Source organism: Rissa tridactyla, chromosome 1 (genome assembly GCF_028500815.1).
Source record: "Rissa tridactyla isolate bRisTri1 chromosome 1, bRisTri1.patW.cur.20221130, whole genome shotgun sequence".
Lineage (NCBI taxonomy): Eukaryota > Metazoa > Chordata > Aves > Charadriiformes > Laridae > Rissa > Rissa tridactyla.
The window spans coordinates 76,093,348-76,111,170 of record NC_071466.1 but is presented as its reverse complement, the minus strand read 5'-3'; positions in this window follow the sequence as shown (position 1 = coordinate 76,111,170).

The following is a 17,823-nucleotide window of genomic DNA, read 5'->3' as shown; positions in this document are numbered from 1 at the left end:
ACTTGAAGAGAATATGTCCTACTCCCCACCTGTACGGGCCAGTGTCTCAGCTATTAGAAGCAGGCATTTCCCCACTCAAGAGAGAGAGTACAGAGGGTACACACCACGAGGCACCCTGTGGTTCTACCTGCGGGACCACGGAGAGGACATGAGGAAGTGGGATGGACAACCTACTTCGACCCTGCGGACACGGGTACAGGAGTTGCAAGGAAGGACAACCACAAAAGGGGATCCCTCCAGGAAAAGTGCCGCCCCAGTTTCCAGTGGGCAGTTCCCCAGACAGAGCAGAAGGCCTGATCTTGCTTCTGATCCTCTTGAAGGAACTTCCAAGTCATTTATGCAAGAAGTGAGTAATGGATACTATGACCAGTATTAGAGGGGCCCTGCCTCTGGCCAGGTGGAGGAAAGGGACAACCGGGTTTATTGGACGGTGTGGATTCGATGGCCTGGCACATCAGACCCACAGGAGTATAAGGCTCTAGTGGACACGGGTGCACAGTGTACTTTAATACCATCAAGCTATAGAGGGGCAGAACCCATTTGTATTTCTGGGGTGACAGGGGGATCCCAAGAGTTGACTGTACTGGAGGCGGAAGTGAGCCTAACTGGGAATGAGTGGCAAAAGCATCCCATTGTGACTGGCCCAGAGGCTCCATGCATCCTTGGCATAGATTACCTCAGGAGAGGGTATTTTAAGGACCCAAAAGGGTACCGTTGGGCTTTTGGCATAGCTGCCTTGGAGACGGAGGAAGTTAAACAGTTGTCTACCTTGCCTGGTCTCTCGGAGGACTCTGCTGTTGTGGGGTTGTTGAGGGTCAAAGAACAACAGGTGCCAATTGCGACCACAACAGTGCATCGGCGGCAGTATCGCACTAACCGAGACTCTGATTCCCATCCATGAGCTGATTTGTCAACTAGAGGTTCAAGGAGTGATCAGCAAGACTCGCTCACCCTTTAACAGTCCCATATGGCCAGTGCGAAAATCTAATGGAGAGTGGAGGCTAACTGTAGACTACCATGGCCTGAATGAAGTCACGCCACCACTGAGCGCTGCCGTGCCGGACATGCTAGAACTCCAGTACGAACTGGAGCCCAAGGCAGCCAAGTGGTATGCCACGATTGATATAGCAAATGCATTCTTCTCAATCCCTTTGGCAGTGGAGTGCAGGCCACAGTTTGCTTTCACTTGGAGGGGCGTCCAATACACCTGGAATCGACTGCCCCAGGGGTGGAAACACAGCCCCATCATTTGCCATGGACTGATCCAGACTGCACTGGAACAGGGTGAAGCTCCAGAACATCTGCAGTACATTGATGACATCATTGTATGGGGAAACACAGCAGAAGAAGTTTTTGAGAAAGGGAGTAAAATAGTCCAAATCCTTCTGAAAGCTGGTTTTGCCATAAAACGAAGTAAGGTCAAGGGACCTGCGCAGGAGATCCAGTTTTTAGGAATAAAATGGCAAGATGGACGCCGTCAGATCCCAATGGATGTGATCAACAAAATAGCAGCTATGTCTCCACCAACTAGTAAAAAGGAAACGCAAGCTTTCTTAGGCATTGTGGGTTTTTGGAGAATGCATATCCCAGATTACAGTCAAATTGTAAGCCCTCTGTATCAAGTAACCCGGAAGAAGAATGATTTTAAATGGGGTCCTGAGCAACGACAAGCTTTTGAACAAATCAAACAGGAAATAGTCCATGCAGTGGCCCTGGGGCCAGTCTGGGCAGGACAAGATGTTAAAAATGTGCTCTACACCGCAGCCGGGGAGAACGGCCCTACCTGGAGCCTCTGGCAGAAAGCACCAGGGGAGACCCGAGGTCAACCCCTAGGGTTTTGGAGTCGGGGATACAGAGGATCCGAAGCCCGCTACACTCCAACAGAAAAAGAGATATTGGCAGCATATGAAGGGGTTCGAGCTGCTTCGGAAGTGGTTGGCACAGTAGCACAGCTCCTCTTAGCACCTCGACTGCCGGTGCTGGGTTGGATGTTCAAAGGAAGGGTCCCCACCACACATCATGCAACCGATGCTACATGGAGTAAGTGGATTGCACTGATCACACAGCGAACTCGAATGGGAAACCCCAGTCGCCCAGGAATTCTGGAAGTGATCATGGACTGGCCAGAAGGCAAGGATTTAGGAATGTCACCAGAGGAGGAGGTGACGCGTGCAGAAGAGGCCCCACCATATAATAAACTGCCAGAAAATGAGAAGAAATATGCCCTGTTCACTGATGGGTCCTGCCGGATTGTGGGAAAGCATCGAAAGTGGAAGGCTGCTGTGTGGAGTCCTACACGACAAGTTGCAGAAGCCAGTGAAGGACAAGATGAATCGAGCCAGTTTGCAGAGGTGAAAGCCATTCAGCTGGCTTTGGACATTGCTGAGCGAGAAAAATGGCCAGTACTTTATCTCTACACTGACTCATGGATGGTGGCAAATGCTCTGTGGGGGTGGTTACAGCAGTGGAAGCAGGGAAATTGGCAGCGCAGAGGCAAACCCATCTGGGCTGCTGAACTATGGAAAGATATTGCTGCCCGGATAGAGAATCTGGTTGTGAAAGTACGCCATGTAGCTGCCCACGTACCGAAGAATCGGGCCACGGAGGAACATCAGAACAACCAGCAAGTCATCCATGAACGTGAGACATGCGCTGCAATCAAGCAAGCCAAGCGTTTGAAGCCTCTGTGGTATGGAGGGCGATGGCTGAAATATAAATATGGGGAGGCCTGGCAGATTGATTATATCACACTGCCACAAACCCGTCAAGGCAAGCGCTATATGCTCACAATGGTGGAAGCAACCACCGGATGGCTGGAAACATACCCTGTGCCCCATGCCACTGCCCGGAACACTATCCTGGGCCTTGAAAAGCAAGTCCTGTGGCGACATGGTACCCCAGAGAGAACCGAGTCGGACAACGGGACTCATTTCTGAAACAGCCTCATAGACACCTGGGCCAAAGAGCATGGTATCGAGTGGGTGTATCACATCCCCTATCACGCACCAGCCTCTGGGAAGATAGAACGATAAAATGGATTGTTAAAAACTACACTGAGAGCAATGGCTGGTGGGACTTTAAAACATTGGGATACACATTTAGCAAAAGCTACCTGGCTAGTTAACACCAGGGGATCTGACAATCGGGCTGGCCCTGCCCAATCAAAACTTCCACGTACTGTAGAAGGGGATAAAGTCCCCGTAGTGCACATGAAGAATATGCTAGGGAAGACAGTCTGGGTTAGTCCTGCCTCAGGCAAAGGCAAACCCACCCGTGGGATTGCTTTTGCCCAAGGACCTGGGTGCACTTGGTGGGTGATGCGGCAGGATGGGGAAGTCCGATGTGTACCTCATGGGGATCTGATTTTAGGTGAGAATAGCCAATGAATCAAATTGTGTGGTGTTAATTACAAAGTAACACTGTCACTGTATGTCCTCATTGCTATAATTGCTATCAGTTGTACTACGAGTAAGGCACAGGGATGATGGGATAAGAACTGACCTCAGCAGCTGGCGCCCAGCAACTTCCTCAAGATCTACATCTTCAGCCCACGGACTGTGAGCATGAGCCACACTGGGTGCACCAGTCACAAGCTCCAAAAAATACAGCATGCAACAGACCAGCACCACACGGCATCTCACCTGCCCTGAGAGACTGTTCTAACAGATGGAGCCCAAAGCCATGGATTACAAGAGCTCAATGGACACTTTTGGAGGGATGGCCCATAAACTAAGGGCATTATATTTGCATGAATATATATATATATATATGACAGGGGAGAGTGGTGGCAATTCATTGTAACTTGTAAGATCTGGGCATGGCATAGATGGTATGGAATAAGGGGTGGATAATGTCCTGGTTCCGGTGGGGATAGGGTTAATTTTCCCTGGTATTCCATGCCATGTGAGCCATGCCCACCCTGAGCTGCCGGGGGAGGGGGCAGGAAGTCTCCGCTTGGAGCGGGCTGGGGCGTCCCGGCTCCGGTCGGTGAGCGGCGGGGAGCGGCGGTTCCGTAATCGTGTTTGTATATGCCTCTGTCCATGTTATTGTTGTTGTTTGCCTGTTCCCTTTGCTGTTCTGTTAAACTGCCTTTGTCTCAACCCAAGAGTCTTGCCTTTTCTTCTGATTCTTCCTGTATCAGGAAGGCCCGAGCGAGCGGCACGTGGTTCTTTGTTGCCGTCTGAGGCGAAACCACGACACCAGTTGAGAGCACATTTAGGCTGGTAGAAATCATTCTGCAGCATTTGATGCTGCAGGTCTGTAGTATTTCAGGAGCCTATAAAAAAGAGTAAAAAAAGTACCAAAAAGAGGACTTTGCTAATTGGTAGCATCAGCCTCAGCTGGGGCCTTGGACTTGTCTCTCAGAGAAGCTGGCTTTTAAAATGGAGCCTCAATAAGTGCACAAGGTACCTGACCCAGGGGCTGTTGAAGTCTTGTAAAAGACTCTCAGTAGCTACTTGGCACACGAGAAGGGTATGGAGGAATCTGTCCTCCACAGATTTTTATTAGTCTGCTTGCCATTTGCCAGCCTCCCCCCGCCATTGACAGCAGATAACCCTGGTCTTCTTCCACGGTCATACGTCACTGCAGAGGCTTGCAATGTCAGCTGGCTCAACACTGTAGAGGTCTCATTTGATGCTCATTGCCTTTTACTCGTTTGCATAAACACATGACTTCTTTTACTCTCTTGAGAGGGCTAATTATTGTTGCATTTCCTTGATCTATGAAACTACCAGCAAACCCTGTGGGTGCTATGCTTGAGGTCTCCTCTAACCATTTCTCTTCTCTGACACGAACTGCTTGTAGCGGAGAACTTCACCTCCTTTACATGTATCATTACAATTATTAGTTTAATTTAATGTACAAAATCCATCTGCTACATTTCTGTTTTAATTAAATAAAACATGATGAGCCTTGTGACCTGATAACATCATTGATTATTCTTCTCCAATAGACTGGGCTATGACCTCTCCGGTTGCTTCATACAAAGGGAGAGCAGAGTTTTTCGTTTGTTTCGCTGGGGGCATTTATTTTTTTTTTTGCACTAGTTCCCAGCTATTGAGTTCAGCTCAGCCCCAACAAAACTGTTCTCTGCTCATATTGCTGTGGTGTCGCAGATCGCGGCTCAGCCACCAGAGGTTTGGATTTGGGGAACGAGGAAATGCCTCATTCATCTATTGCCACAGCTGGGCCGCAGTTCTCAGCAGCCTCACAGAGGCTGCCTACACAGAGTGCTTCTCCAGCAGGGGCAGAGGCAGCTTTATCACCTTTCCCTGACTGAAAGAATGACCCCTGAGAAATGTTTAGCCAAATATGATGGAGAGGTACTTGCTCATGCTGGGGTGCCCTGGCCCTGCCCCAAAGCCAAGGCCTTGCTCTGGTCTCAGGCCTTGCACTGGACTGCGTAGTATTTTCTTTACCATTGTTCATGGGATCATTTGTTAAAATCCCATATTTTTTTCCCTGTCATCAGACCAGGAGGACTTGAAGCGTACATTTTCCTCCCAGTCCAGCGGCAGAAAGCCAATATGGTTACATGACTTTCTTTTGGATTTGTGGATTTGTGATTAGCGTGGATTTGTTAATTACTGCGCAGGCCGTCCCACGAGGCACAAGGCACAGCTGGGGTGTGTTTTGTGCTCTGCGAGGAGCAGCAGCAGGGCGAGCACGGCAAAGTGCCTCTTCCAGCTGCCCGGTGCAGGAGCTGCTTCAGTGGAGGCGCCGGGAAGTTTGCTGGAAGGGAGTTTGTTTGAAACTAAATCAAACAAATCAATCAATCATAAGTGTGACATTTGACGCCAGTCCCTGTTCCTTGAACACCCCCAAAGGGCGTTTATGGGTGATTTTCCCTCTGAAGAGGTTCTCTTTCAGAGAAGCAGTGAAACACGGCATTTTGTAATTGCTTGTGCTAGAAATACTTTTTTTTTTTTGTTATGGCTTTGTGGGTTTATAAGTTTATAATTTCGTTTTTGAGCAGAACAGCTGGATTGGTTAAAATGCTTTGTGAAAACTATATTTAAGTCATAACACAAGCACCACAAATATTTAAGATTTTTTTCCATTTCTTGGAAACAGGGCAGTGTTCAAGGTGAAAAATGCCAAAAGGTACACTAAGTACAAATTGGCGAGGTGTTGCAACTATTCAGGATCTAGCACTACAAACTACTCTCAAACTACTACTGCTCTTAAACTACAGCCTATCCTATGTCAGACATTAATCATAACCTACAGGCATATGCGTAGTTGAGGCAATATTTCTTCGTCTATAGAGACATCATCCAATAATTGTATGATTATGAAGGAGCCGTTTTAGTGTTTGCATATCTATGCCTAGTGATTGATCTTTACAAATGGTGTCTGTTAATTTTGGTCATTGTGGCTCTTTGCCACAGTGGTTAATTTTCGTTCCTAGTACAATTCATGCTATAGAAGTTGCTGCAAATTTCACAACACTGTGGAGATCTCATGGTAGCTGGGTAATTTAGAAATTTGTTTTAATCAAGCTAACCAGAGTCCTGTGGGCAGAAATATTTGTCAAAATAGTATCATTTATCCTCACTAATGTTCACACTATAAAGCACTTTTGGGTATTTGCCATTTGTATTTAGGAATGTATGCAGGAAGATTTCTGGTTAAGGGGGCTGTTTAAAGCAAAAATAGGTTCTACCTGTTTGGTAGCTCTGGCAATATGTTTTCTTTTACCTTTTCAAAGACACAATGCACCTTCATAAATCTCTGTTAATTATCTCCTAATTTCCTGATTAGGTAGTTAAACTTTCTTGCTCTGTCTCATCAGTAGCAGGGAGAATTTTACTTGGCAGTTGTGAAGGACAGTGGGCAAATTACAGGGCCTTGAATTCAAGTACCGCTGGAAAAACTGTGAAAAAAAAAAGTAAGCCTTGAGATGTACGTGGATGAGACAGCTGTGCACCTCAAAGCTAAAGCTCCTGAAAATTGGCAAAGGAGGCAGAGGCAGAGACACTTCAGCAGTGCTTCTGCAGGAAATGAAGCAGCTGAACATACTCACTCACTAATAGGCAGAAGAAAACTTATTGGGAGAGCCTTAAATGCCCTCAAACATGGCTCAAGCTTCAGTAAAGGACTTGACTTTTTCAACAATAAACTCTATCTGTTACAATCCATTGCAAGCAAGAGCCCCTTGTTTTTTTGTGCGGGTGTTTTATACTTGCTTTTGTAACTGTTTTTTTTTTTTTTTTTTTCCAAAATTGGCAGTCTTGTGCTTGTATGCCCTTGCTTGATTTACTTTAAAATTTCGTAGTGCGCTCAATAGGGCTGATTTAATTTATAAACTGATGTTTCACTTTGCATATACAATTTCCCATTGAAATTATTTTTCCTGGTGTATTACACTAAGAAGCTCAGAAGCATATAAGAGCAAGCCAGTAACTATAGCCAGTAGTGGACAACTATCTTTCATCGGAGCTGGAGCTTGTCAAATTTACTGCCCATGGATGACTCTTCCCATGACAGCTTGAGGGAGGCTCTGGTAGAGCAGGGAATCAGGGCGGGTGGGGAAATGGGGCAGGGGGGGCTCTATTCATAAATCCCTGCCTCCTCCCGCAGCGGATTTTGCATCCAGCTGGTCCTCAGACCGTCTGTGTCTAACCGGGAATGCCTCATCGCCGTCTGAGGAATTTTACATAACGGTCAGGCCGGTCAGCTGAGAGGCGAGCGTCAGCCAAACCCTCTCGCTGCTGTCATGTGTGCCGGGGTCTGGCCCTCGCCTGGTACGGTTTGCTGCAGGCATCACCCACTTGTGTTAAGCAAACATCCCTCTGGGTGGGCTGGGACCAGCCTACGGTCGAGTTTCAGGTGGTGGCTTGTGGGGATGGGGTGGAGGATAAACTTTTCAGAAGTGCTTTGGTAAAATAAGGACCTATGTTCACTTTGAAAACTGAAGTTATGGATTGATAGGGAGACACCCAGTTCTGCCTAAACTTTTCCAGACAGCTAATTAGGCTTCTCTTCCTCAGAAATTGTGACACTTCAAAACATTTACCATTGATGTTTAGATGAAATAAAGAATTCGGGAATGAGAGGCAGATGAAGACTCCCTAAAGGAGTCTGGTTGAAAGACAGAGCTCAGAGGGTCGTGATTAGGGGCACAGAGTCTAGTTGGAGGTCAGTGACGAGTGGTGTTCCCCAGGGGTCAGTACTGGGCACAGTCCTCTTCAATATATTCAGCAATGACCTGGATGAAGGGACAGAGTGCACCCTCAGCAAGTTTGCTGATGACACAAAGCTGGGGGGGGTGGCTGACACACCAGAAGGCTGTGCCGCCATACAGAAAGACCTGGACAGGCTGGAGAGTTGGGCAAAGAGGAACCTTATGAAATTCAAGAAGGGCAAGTGTAGGGTGCAGCGCCTGGGGAGGAATAACCCCATGCACCAGTACAGGTTGGGGGCTGACCTGCTGGAGAGCAGCTTGGTGGAAAGAGACCTGGGAGTCCTGGTGGACAACAGGGTGACCATGAGCCAGCAATGTGCCCTTCTGGCCAAGAAGGCCAATGGCATCCTGGGCTGCATCAAGAAGAGTGTGGCCAGCAGGTTGAGGGAGGTCATCCTCCCCCTCTACTCTGCCTTGGTGAGGCCGCACCTGGAGTACTGTGTCCAGTTCTGGGCTCCCCGGTTCAAGAAGGACAGGGAACCTCTGGAGAGGGTACAGCAGAGAGCTACCAAGATGATTAGGGGACTGGAACATCTCTCTTATGAAGAAAGGCTGAGGGATTTGGGTCTCTTCAGTCTGGAAAAAAGATGGCTGAGGGGGGATCTTATCAACACTTATAAATACTTTAAGTATTTATTTTTAAGTATTATATATTAAGGGTGGGTGTCAGGAGGATGGGGCCAGGCTCTTTTCAGTGGTGCTCGGCGACAGGATAAGAGGTAATGGGCACAAACTTGAGCATAGGAAGTTCCACCTAAACATGAGGAGGAACTTCTTTACTTTGAGGGTGGCAGAGCACTGGAAGAGGCTGCCCAGAGAGGTGGTGGAGTCTCCAACTCTGGAGACATTCAAAACCCGCCTGGACACGTTCCTGTGCAACCTGCTGTAGGTGACCCTGCTGTGGCAGGGGGGTTGGACTAGATAATCTCCAGAGGTCCCTTCCAACCCTATGATTCTGTGATTCTATGAAAGGACAGCCTAGTGGATGCGCTGACAAGCTTGGCTGCAAGAGACACAAACTGCACACCTGTGTCTCCCAGGAACCATAACCTACTGGCTACTGGGACCCCGTTCCCTTCTTACGTTGGGTTCGCCTACTGGGGGAGCACCTGGCTCAAATGCTAGGCTGCTTTGGGTACACCAGCTGATAGTACCTTGATCTATCATCTGCCTAACCAAGCTTTGAAGCCAGGCCTGGTGTGAGCAGGAGCTGGACTAGGCAATCTCCAAAGGTTCCTCCCAAACTAGACTGTTCTTGGTTCTGTGTCCTCCTCTGCTGTGCGTCTTTGGGTGGCTTCAGATTTTCCAGGGAAGAAAGAAACTTCAAGCTGTGTCTTACCCACAGGAAACGAATGCCCTGACCACAGGCTCTGCCCAGTCTCCTTTTTCCCGACCCAAGAGATATGCAGAAACTGGTATAGTTGACAAGTTTGAGAAACTGATATAGCTCCAACAGCTTCTATTAGTAGATAGAAGCAGCAGAATACCCAAAGTCAGGTAAAATGCTAGGCTAGTGGGACACTCAGATGCAAATCTAGTTTTGGACCAGAGACTTTAATCCAGCTCCCCTCTATTCCCAAAGAGCCCTTGGTCTTTCTGATGCTTTAGGGTCCCTCTTTCAGTTTGGTTTTAACCAGCATGTCTGCAGTTGTCCAGGAAAACCCTTCTTCTAATAAAATATCACTTGCAATGTAGTGTCTTCGCAACAGGAATTTTTGAATACTTGACATTTTCATTGGTTCAAAAGGTGGCTGGATACGTTCATGCCATGGGAGTCCAACAAGGGCTGTGTAGAACAAAGGTGCCATCACCTGCTCAGGAGCTGCAAATCCTTGGAGACCAGGGAAGGCAGAACATGGGACTCAGGGCAAGGCAGGGTAGCTCTGAGCTACCCTGGGGTGGCTGGCCCGTAAGCATGGCCTTGGCTGTCTAGGAAGAGATTCACTGAGCTGTACCTTAACCTTAATCTTGCTGCATTTCAGCAGCAGCGCTGTGGTTCTTCCTTCACAGACCACACCCTAACACGATCATGTACCCTAATGACAGTCTTACAACCTAATGTACATGATTTGCAGAGAAATGTTTTTGCAAACACTTCTATATCCCTGACTTCAACCAAGGATGGGAACGAAAGGAGAGTTTCTTGTACCCTTGTGTATTTACTCTTTTGTTAGGCTGCAGACTTTTCATTGCATACGTAAGTTTGGGCAGCAGCTAGCGCATCATGCTTGTGCTTGCCTCTGAGCAATTTTCCTAGCGGAGTAAAAATGAAAAACAGGAAATGAAAGGAGTTTAAAGCAAGTAAATGTGAATTTAGACTGAAAGAAGCATCTTCTTTGAAAATGTAGATATAACAAGCATATACACATAACCACTTACAATTAAAGCTCTTATCTGCTTTAAGAATGTAAGGGCTGTTCCTCCATGTCTGTATCCTCAGTGACCCCTGATGTGCTAGCATTGCATAGAGAGGGGCTGTCAGGCTGTTAGGGAGCACTCCTTCCCTCCTGAACAGTGTACAATGTTGTAACTTTTTTCTCCCAAAGAGGGAAGCTGGGTAATTTCAGTGAACAATATGGTCTTTGATATCAATGAATAATCTAATGGGGTTTTTTTTAGGCACTGTGTGGAAATGAATTTTCTTCTTTTTCTCCTTGATGTTTTCCGTGCATCATCCTTGTTAGCTCCCAAGACCCAATAATCAGCGAACATTTTCATGCCATCCATGACAGTATTATCTGGATCTGCCTTGGTGGAGATGATGCTCTGCCTTGGTGTATCCTTGAAGACAGTTGTTCAGGTGTTTCTTAACAAACGGTGGTTACAACTGTAAGTTTGTACAACTGTAAGTCTTTATAGTTTTTCTCTTTGGGATGTGGGTGCTAATTTTTGCACACATATTCCTTTCCTCCATTTTATGTGAGTACCCACAAATGTTGATACCAGTCTTATGAGGGGTATTTTAATGTGGATCAGAAGTGCACACCTGAACTGAATGCCCCCACTACCTGCCTGTGCTGTGATTTGATTAATGTAGTGGAGCAGTCTCAGAGTGCGCAGACTTTACTTTTGGCTGAAATTAAACCAAGAGAGGTCCTCTCACTGCTGTTGAGCATTCAGTCCACATGAGAAGACTAGGGCAAGTCCAAACTAAAACTTTCTGAGATGTGTATAGGTGGACTTTGGGTCCTCAGCGCCAATCCTTCACCCTACATATTCATTCCTATTGTGCCACATTACTTACTAACACAGACGTAGCCACAGACAACTTGGGGACTACTTTTGTTGTCTTTTATTACTATTTGGGGCAACACAGCCAGTGCAGGGTGACGTATGAGATATCGTAATGTGTTTCTTCTCCTGCCCTCTCCTGGCATTTCTCCAGCCCAGGACAAATATTCTCTCTTTATTAGTTCAGTTCTTTAATATCTCTCTTTGGCCATGATGACAGCTGCTTTTGCTTCCTTTTAGACTGGTTGTGTGTGATGCACTCAAATGCAGTCGATGTTTCAACTCCTAGTAGAACCGCAAAGCCTCTGAAACTCCTCACCAGGCAAATGATGCTTTGCAGAAGCACTGGATGCTTTAGCTAGAGGCCAGAAAATCTCTTTCTTGATGATCTAAATGGTAACCGGTCATCAAAAAACTAGAGTAACTTCACATACAATCATACCTAACTTGGTCTGGAGTTGAGCAGGAACCTGATGTATCAGGAGACACTTGTCATACACTCCTTTTTCTGTTTACAAGGAATTTCTCAGCAGGTAAGCTCTAATTTTTCCAGCGCATCACTTGATCACTTGTCTTTGTCCATCATGGGACATCTTTGGTGTTGTGTACACACACTCTAGCACCCATATGTGCCAACTATATGAAGATTATAACTTCAGAGTGTATATCTTCAAAAAGGCTGCGTGATTATAATGCCCTGAGAATACAACTTTCTGCTAATATTTTCTGTGCATCAGATTTCATTACATGACCCTTTTTTTGTCTTGGACATACAGGCTGTTTGAGTGCTAGAACGTGGTGTATTTGGGTAAGTCTCTGTAAGGAAATCATCCTAGGTGACATGTCCAAGATCCTGATGAAACTGTACGTGTACTGAAGATTTTATGACTCAGGATGTCAGCAGTGACTCTGTTTTGTACATTCCCTCTCACTCCATTCATAGCACTTTTTTACATCTCTTTCTTATGTTATTTTTTATGGCATTGCTGCGGCAAAATTCAGCAGTGGGATGAAGTCCCAACTCTGTCATAACATACGTGCTTCAGCTTCACTAACTTAAATGCTCCAAACTGAATAATGAACAACAGTAAATGAGTTCAACTGCATGCATGTAGGCACTGTAATGAAACTAAGTTGTTGCAGCCTGGCTGAAACTACGAAGCCGCATGGTATATTTTCCTGTTTTGCCAGAGACACAAAGAAGGAAATACTTGTCACTGACTTCAGTAAGGACAAATTTCTTCTCATTTCAAGGGAAACAAGGTTTCATCCAAAGAGTTTTTCTAAAGCACATGGATAGGATATGCTTTAGATATGAATACCCCAAGAAGTTATCAGAAGAGGAGCTAACATGTGACACTGAACATGTCTGGTGTTTTGCAGTAGGTGCCTCTGTGGTTACCCATCTCCTGGCCTGACTCAGAGGTCCTGGTGACGATGGTCAGAGGGGCAGCTCTGGGGGTGGAGCCAGCACACTGTGGCTATGCTCCTAGGTTTGCAGGGATAACTTGCTTTTAAGTTCCCATTCAAAGGCTGTCATACAGCTCATGGTTTCTCCTTTGCTAGCTTCAGGTGCTAGCTGGGTAGGTGGTAGTCCTTATCTGGTAGCTCTTATGATGGCAGTGATTTTGTGCTCCAATTCATGGGCAAATGTTTCTGGAGATGCTTCCTTTCTCATGGATAACAGCACAGGCAGTCTGATATTGTCCCCAGTAAGCCATTTTCCTGTAGCTTCTTTCTCTGATCACATGCGAAAAAGGGTCTGAGTCCTACAAAACCCTCTGACAGCACAAAACCATTTACCATGTACAAAATCCCCTGAGCTTAGAGCAGGCAGGACCAGGGCTGCTGCTGGACTGGCAGTCCAATCTCTCTGCCTTAGATGCTTGGTGCAAGCAGAGTAAGTGTACTTGGGATGCATTTTCAATTTAAAACAGAATATTTTGTTCTTTGCCTTGCTGACCACAGACAATGTTGCTGCTGGTGGATTTGCAATACTGTTGATGCTTAAGACCATTTTAATCTCAAATCACTACAAATTTCAGATGTCTAATGGGATAAAGTTTATTGATGCAATGTTTAAATGTAGGAGATCTGAGACAGAGTTTTAAAAGGTTTTCTTTGGGCTGCCCAAGATGTTAGTGACACCAACCAGAGGTGACATGTTCTGGCTAGTAGGGCTCCATTTTAACACCCTGCCCTCACTTCCTGAGGCTGCACATGCCAGTTGATGCTCACTTCTCACGCAGGTATTAGGGATTTGGAATGTGTGATGTACAGGCTTCTGAGTTTATGATCTCTCTCTCTCTCTTGAGAGAGCCTGGCAAAAAGAAGGTTCTGAGAAGATCTTACTGTTGTCTTCAACAATGAAAGGTGGTTATAGAGGAGGTGGAGTTTGGCTCTTCTCAGAGGTGCATGGTAAAGGGCAAGAGGCGACAGACACAAGCTACAGTAAGAAAAAATCTGCTTGTATGTATGGAATTTTTTCTCGTGCTGAGAGTAGGTTAGAACTGCAACAGGCAAAGGGAGGCTGAGGAATCTCCATCCTGGGAAATATTCAAAACTGGGCTCTACAAGGCCCTGAGCAACCTGGATTCAGTTTGGCATTAGCCTTGGTTTGGGCAGGGTTGGGACTAGAAGACCTCCACAGGTCCCTCACAAGATGAATTATTCTATGGTGCATATCACATAGTAATGTGAGAAAGTAGCCTGCTCCGAGCTTTTTACGTGTATTCTGAGTGTTAAAAGGAAGCAAAGCCACTCTACGTTCATTTTCTAGAATCCCTTATGCCACGCAGTTAATTAAAACGACAGCATGAGTCAGTGACATGCTCCGCAAGACTGTTGGACAGACCCTGCTGGTGCTGCAGGAGTACATGTGTGCACACGTGGGCATTGAGGGGCAGGAGCCTGCCTGGAGAAGGCACTTTGCCTTCCTGGCACAGCAGTTGTCCAAGGCTAGTGCTTGTGGATCCCACTGAGCTCCCCTTAGACACAAGGGGCCGTTTTAGCAGCTTCCCAAGGAGAAGCAGCAGGGGCCGACGTTTTTCAGGTTTGGAACAAGAGTTGGGTTGATGAGAGGAGCACATAGCAAAGCCCCTCTCAAGTACTGGAAGCCCCTATTGGGAGGCATTTTGGCAGGTTCAGCAGCGTGGGTCTGGGAGGGGAGGCTGCTGGCACCAGCACTCATCGTTGGCAGCTTCCTTCTCCGCAGGGTGAGTGGGGGATCTACTCCACTGGGGCTGGAGTTACGAGGAGCAAAGATCTGGAGATGCCCCATTGGCTACAGGGGCTGAAAGGGAAAGAACAGAGTCACTCCTTCTCCTCAACCAACAGAGGGTTGGTTTTGAGAGTCTTCTGCTCTTACTGCTGCAAGATCCAATTAAAATACAATGTCTGGCTAAACTTGGTATCTTCGTTGCAAAAGCATAACGAGCTCTTTGCATTTTGTGTGTCTCTCAGATAATGAGTTCTCCCCTTTTATACGGAAGCTCTGAAGACGGATTTTTATTATCTTTTTTATTATTATTACGAAAGGAAAAAAAAGATAGCCTGAATACAGTACCTCTCACACATCCTGCCCATGTCAAGGGCTGCCAAAACATGCAGAGTGTGATTACAGCTTCCTATTTCATTGCTGAAGTGTCTCTATAAATAACAGCGTTCAATGAAAATTGCTGGCAGAAGCATTGCTTTTTAAGCATGAAAATGTACAAAAAATCGCAATAACTAGATGCTTCTTTTCGCCTTAGCCTCCTAAAGGTTTTATAGGTCTAAAAGGAACAGATTACTGTACGGATTTTTGAAACTACTTTTTCTACTGTGATAACCATTTCTGTTTTCCTGGGTTGTTATCAAAGATCTGCAAAGCCAAGGTCTAAAAACCAAATTCCAGTCGATACTGACACTGATTAATTTCCGGCTGGAAAATTAACCCCAAATGATTTTGAAATCACTGACTGAAAGAAAATTTGTACAGCTGGACTTTCATAGCTTTTGGGGCTTAAGGGGGACTCTCGACTCCAACGCTCGCATTTTTATCACACATTTGCACATTTCATCCAGTTTTCCAAGTGTTGGGCTGAGCGGTGTGCCTTGTCTAAGCATATGTCCCAGTGATAACTCTAGTCTAGAAGACACTGCCGGGCTGCTGTCCTCAGTAGTTTGTTTCGGTAGTTAATCAATGTGAAGACTTAAAAAAAAAATAGGTCATAAAAATTGTGCTGTATTTCCTGTTTGAATTTCTCTGGCTTCAGTTTCCAGCCATCAGTTTGTGTCATGCCTTGTCCACTAAGTTCAAGAGCCTTTTAGTACCAGATATTTTCGCTCTGTGAAGGTGGCCTAGTAACTGAGTAATTGCTCCATCTTTTTTTTTGAAAAATGGGACAGATTGAATACCTTTGGTGTTCCTTGCAGTAAGGCATTTCTCCAGGCCTTGAATTATTTCATTGTCTCCTTCTGCACTCTCTCCCTTCTTCCAAATTCCTTTCCAAAAGAGGAGCCCCAGCACTGTACCCAGCACTTGGTGGGTAACAAATTCTTACATGGAGGGAAAACAACAATCTCAGTTCCTACCCGCTACTTGGACTTACACCTTCAAGGATTACATTTGTCCTTATTTGCTACATGGAGATTGTAGGCTTGCTTTTTTTGTTGAATATTGGATCATTTTGAAGGGCCACAGCTCCCTGCTATATAGATAGCTTCATTTTCTGTAAATAGTGTCTGCACCCCTTGTTCCAAGACCTATTATTTGCATAGGTGTGTTTGCAGAGATGCTTGCTTTGAATGGGCCCAGATTTATAATCACAAAAAATGCAAATGGAAAAGCTGTCCATTAAACAAAAGGTATCTCAATAATTTTGGGGCATATAACTCCAAGCTAAATGTGCCTGTATTTTCAAAGGGAAACTTCTCACAACAGTTCCAGCCAATGCAATACTTGGGCTTAGCAGCCGTTACCAGTTTTCCTTACATTTTGAAAGAATAAAGTTGTGCATTCTTTTACAAATGCTTTACATATGTTTATCAGTCATTCACAGATTATAGACATCTTTTGGCCTCTTCAAGTGAATTGGTTTTGTTTAGCCGCTTATTCTCTGCTCTGGAAATCAACCCAGAGGTCTAACGTTTTGGCTTTAAGGAAACAGAGGAGAAATTAATTTTTTTTTTGGGTAAACAGATTATTCTGCCTCTACCCACAGACTGCTATAAAGTCCCATGAATCAGGAAAAATGTTTAACATATTCATTGCAACACATTTAATGAACACTTTTCAAAAAGTTGAATGGAATAAGCATAACTCTTTTGGGACTTACTAAGCAATAAACTAGTTGCACTACAACTCTGAGCATCAGAGAGACTTGATTTACTTTCGAATAGCTGATATTAAGCTTTAAGACACAGACTACTTGGATGTCAGAGGAAGTTAACAATTTAGAATTTCTTGTTGCTCAGTTAACTCAGAACTATTTCTGCTGTGAGATAACTTTGTGAACTTTGATAAATGAAGACTATTTTATCTAACAATTATCCATAATCTAGCAATTATCTTGTATGAAGCAAAAGAAACAAATGTCTGCAGTTTGATGTGCAATTCATACTTATCTTTGAATAATATGTCTCCTGAAGTACGATCCATGATTAAATTAAAGACTTTGGGATGCACAAAATTATCTAGTCGTTGTCTTCTACTTTCTAATGACTGCTAGGGTGAGATTTCCAAATTGTATCGGGGTATAGAAAATTCTGTATTCCAGCGAAATTGCCACGAAGTTTAGATTATCTCTTTGAAGATAATAGTCCTTATTCCCACCAAGCCTAGCATTCATTTACACTGCTTTGACTGCGAAAAGAGGATTTAGAATATGTGCAAATGTATCATGCTCTTGCTTTATGGTAGGGAGAAGAGACACTAGTGTGAGTGTCAGGCCCAGCAGTTTTGTCTCCTTTCCCTTTCTTATTTGTACCTGTGTCCCACAGTGGGAATAGGGTGTCATCTCCAGATTATAAGGATATTGACCACGAGCAGAGTGGAGCCAATTGTCACACAACAAGGTGACAGTTTCTTCCAGCCCTCTGTTGAGCTCTGTGACCTGCAAATTATATTTTTCAGGGGCTATTTTCCAATAGGGATTTCTAAAGGGAAAGTAGGATGATGGAGGGCTAGGGCTAGAGCTAGAGGTGAAACAAACTCATACAAACTTTTTGAAAGCTCAGAGCTGGCTGTGCCCATGGGTTTGCCTTGACACAAGGTGTGCACGATAGTGACACATGCTCAGGGCAGCTTGCTCGCAGCCAGTGTGCTGCCCGGCTCGACTGCCAGGGTCACTGTGGGAAGTTTTCACTTCCATCTGAGCTGCTGGAGGCTAAAAAACTTTGAATAAGAATAAAGACAGAAAGGA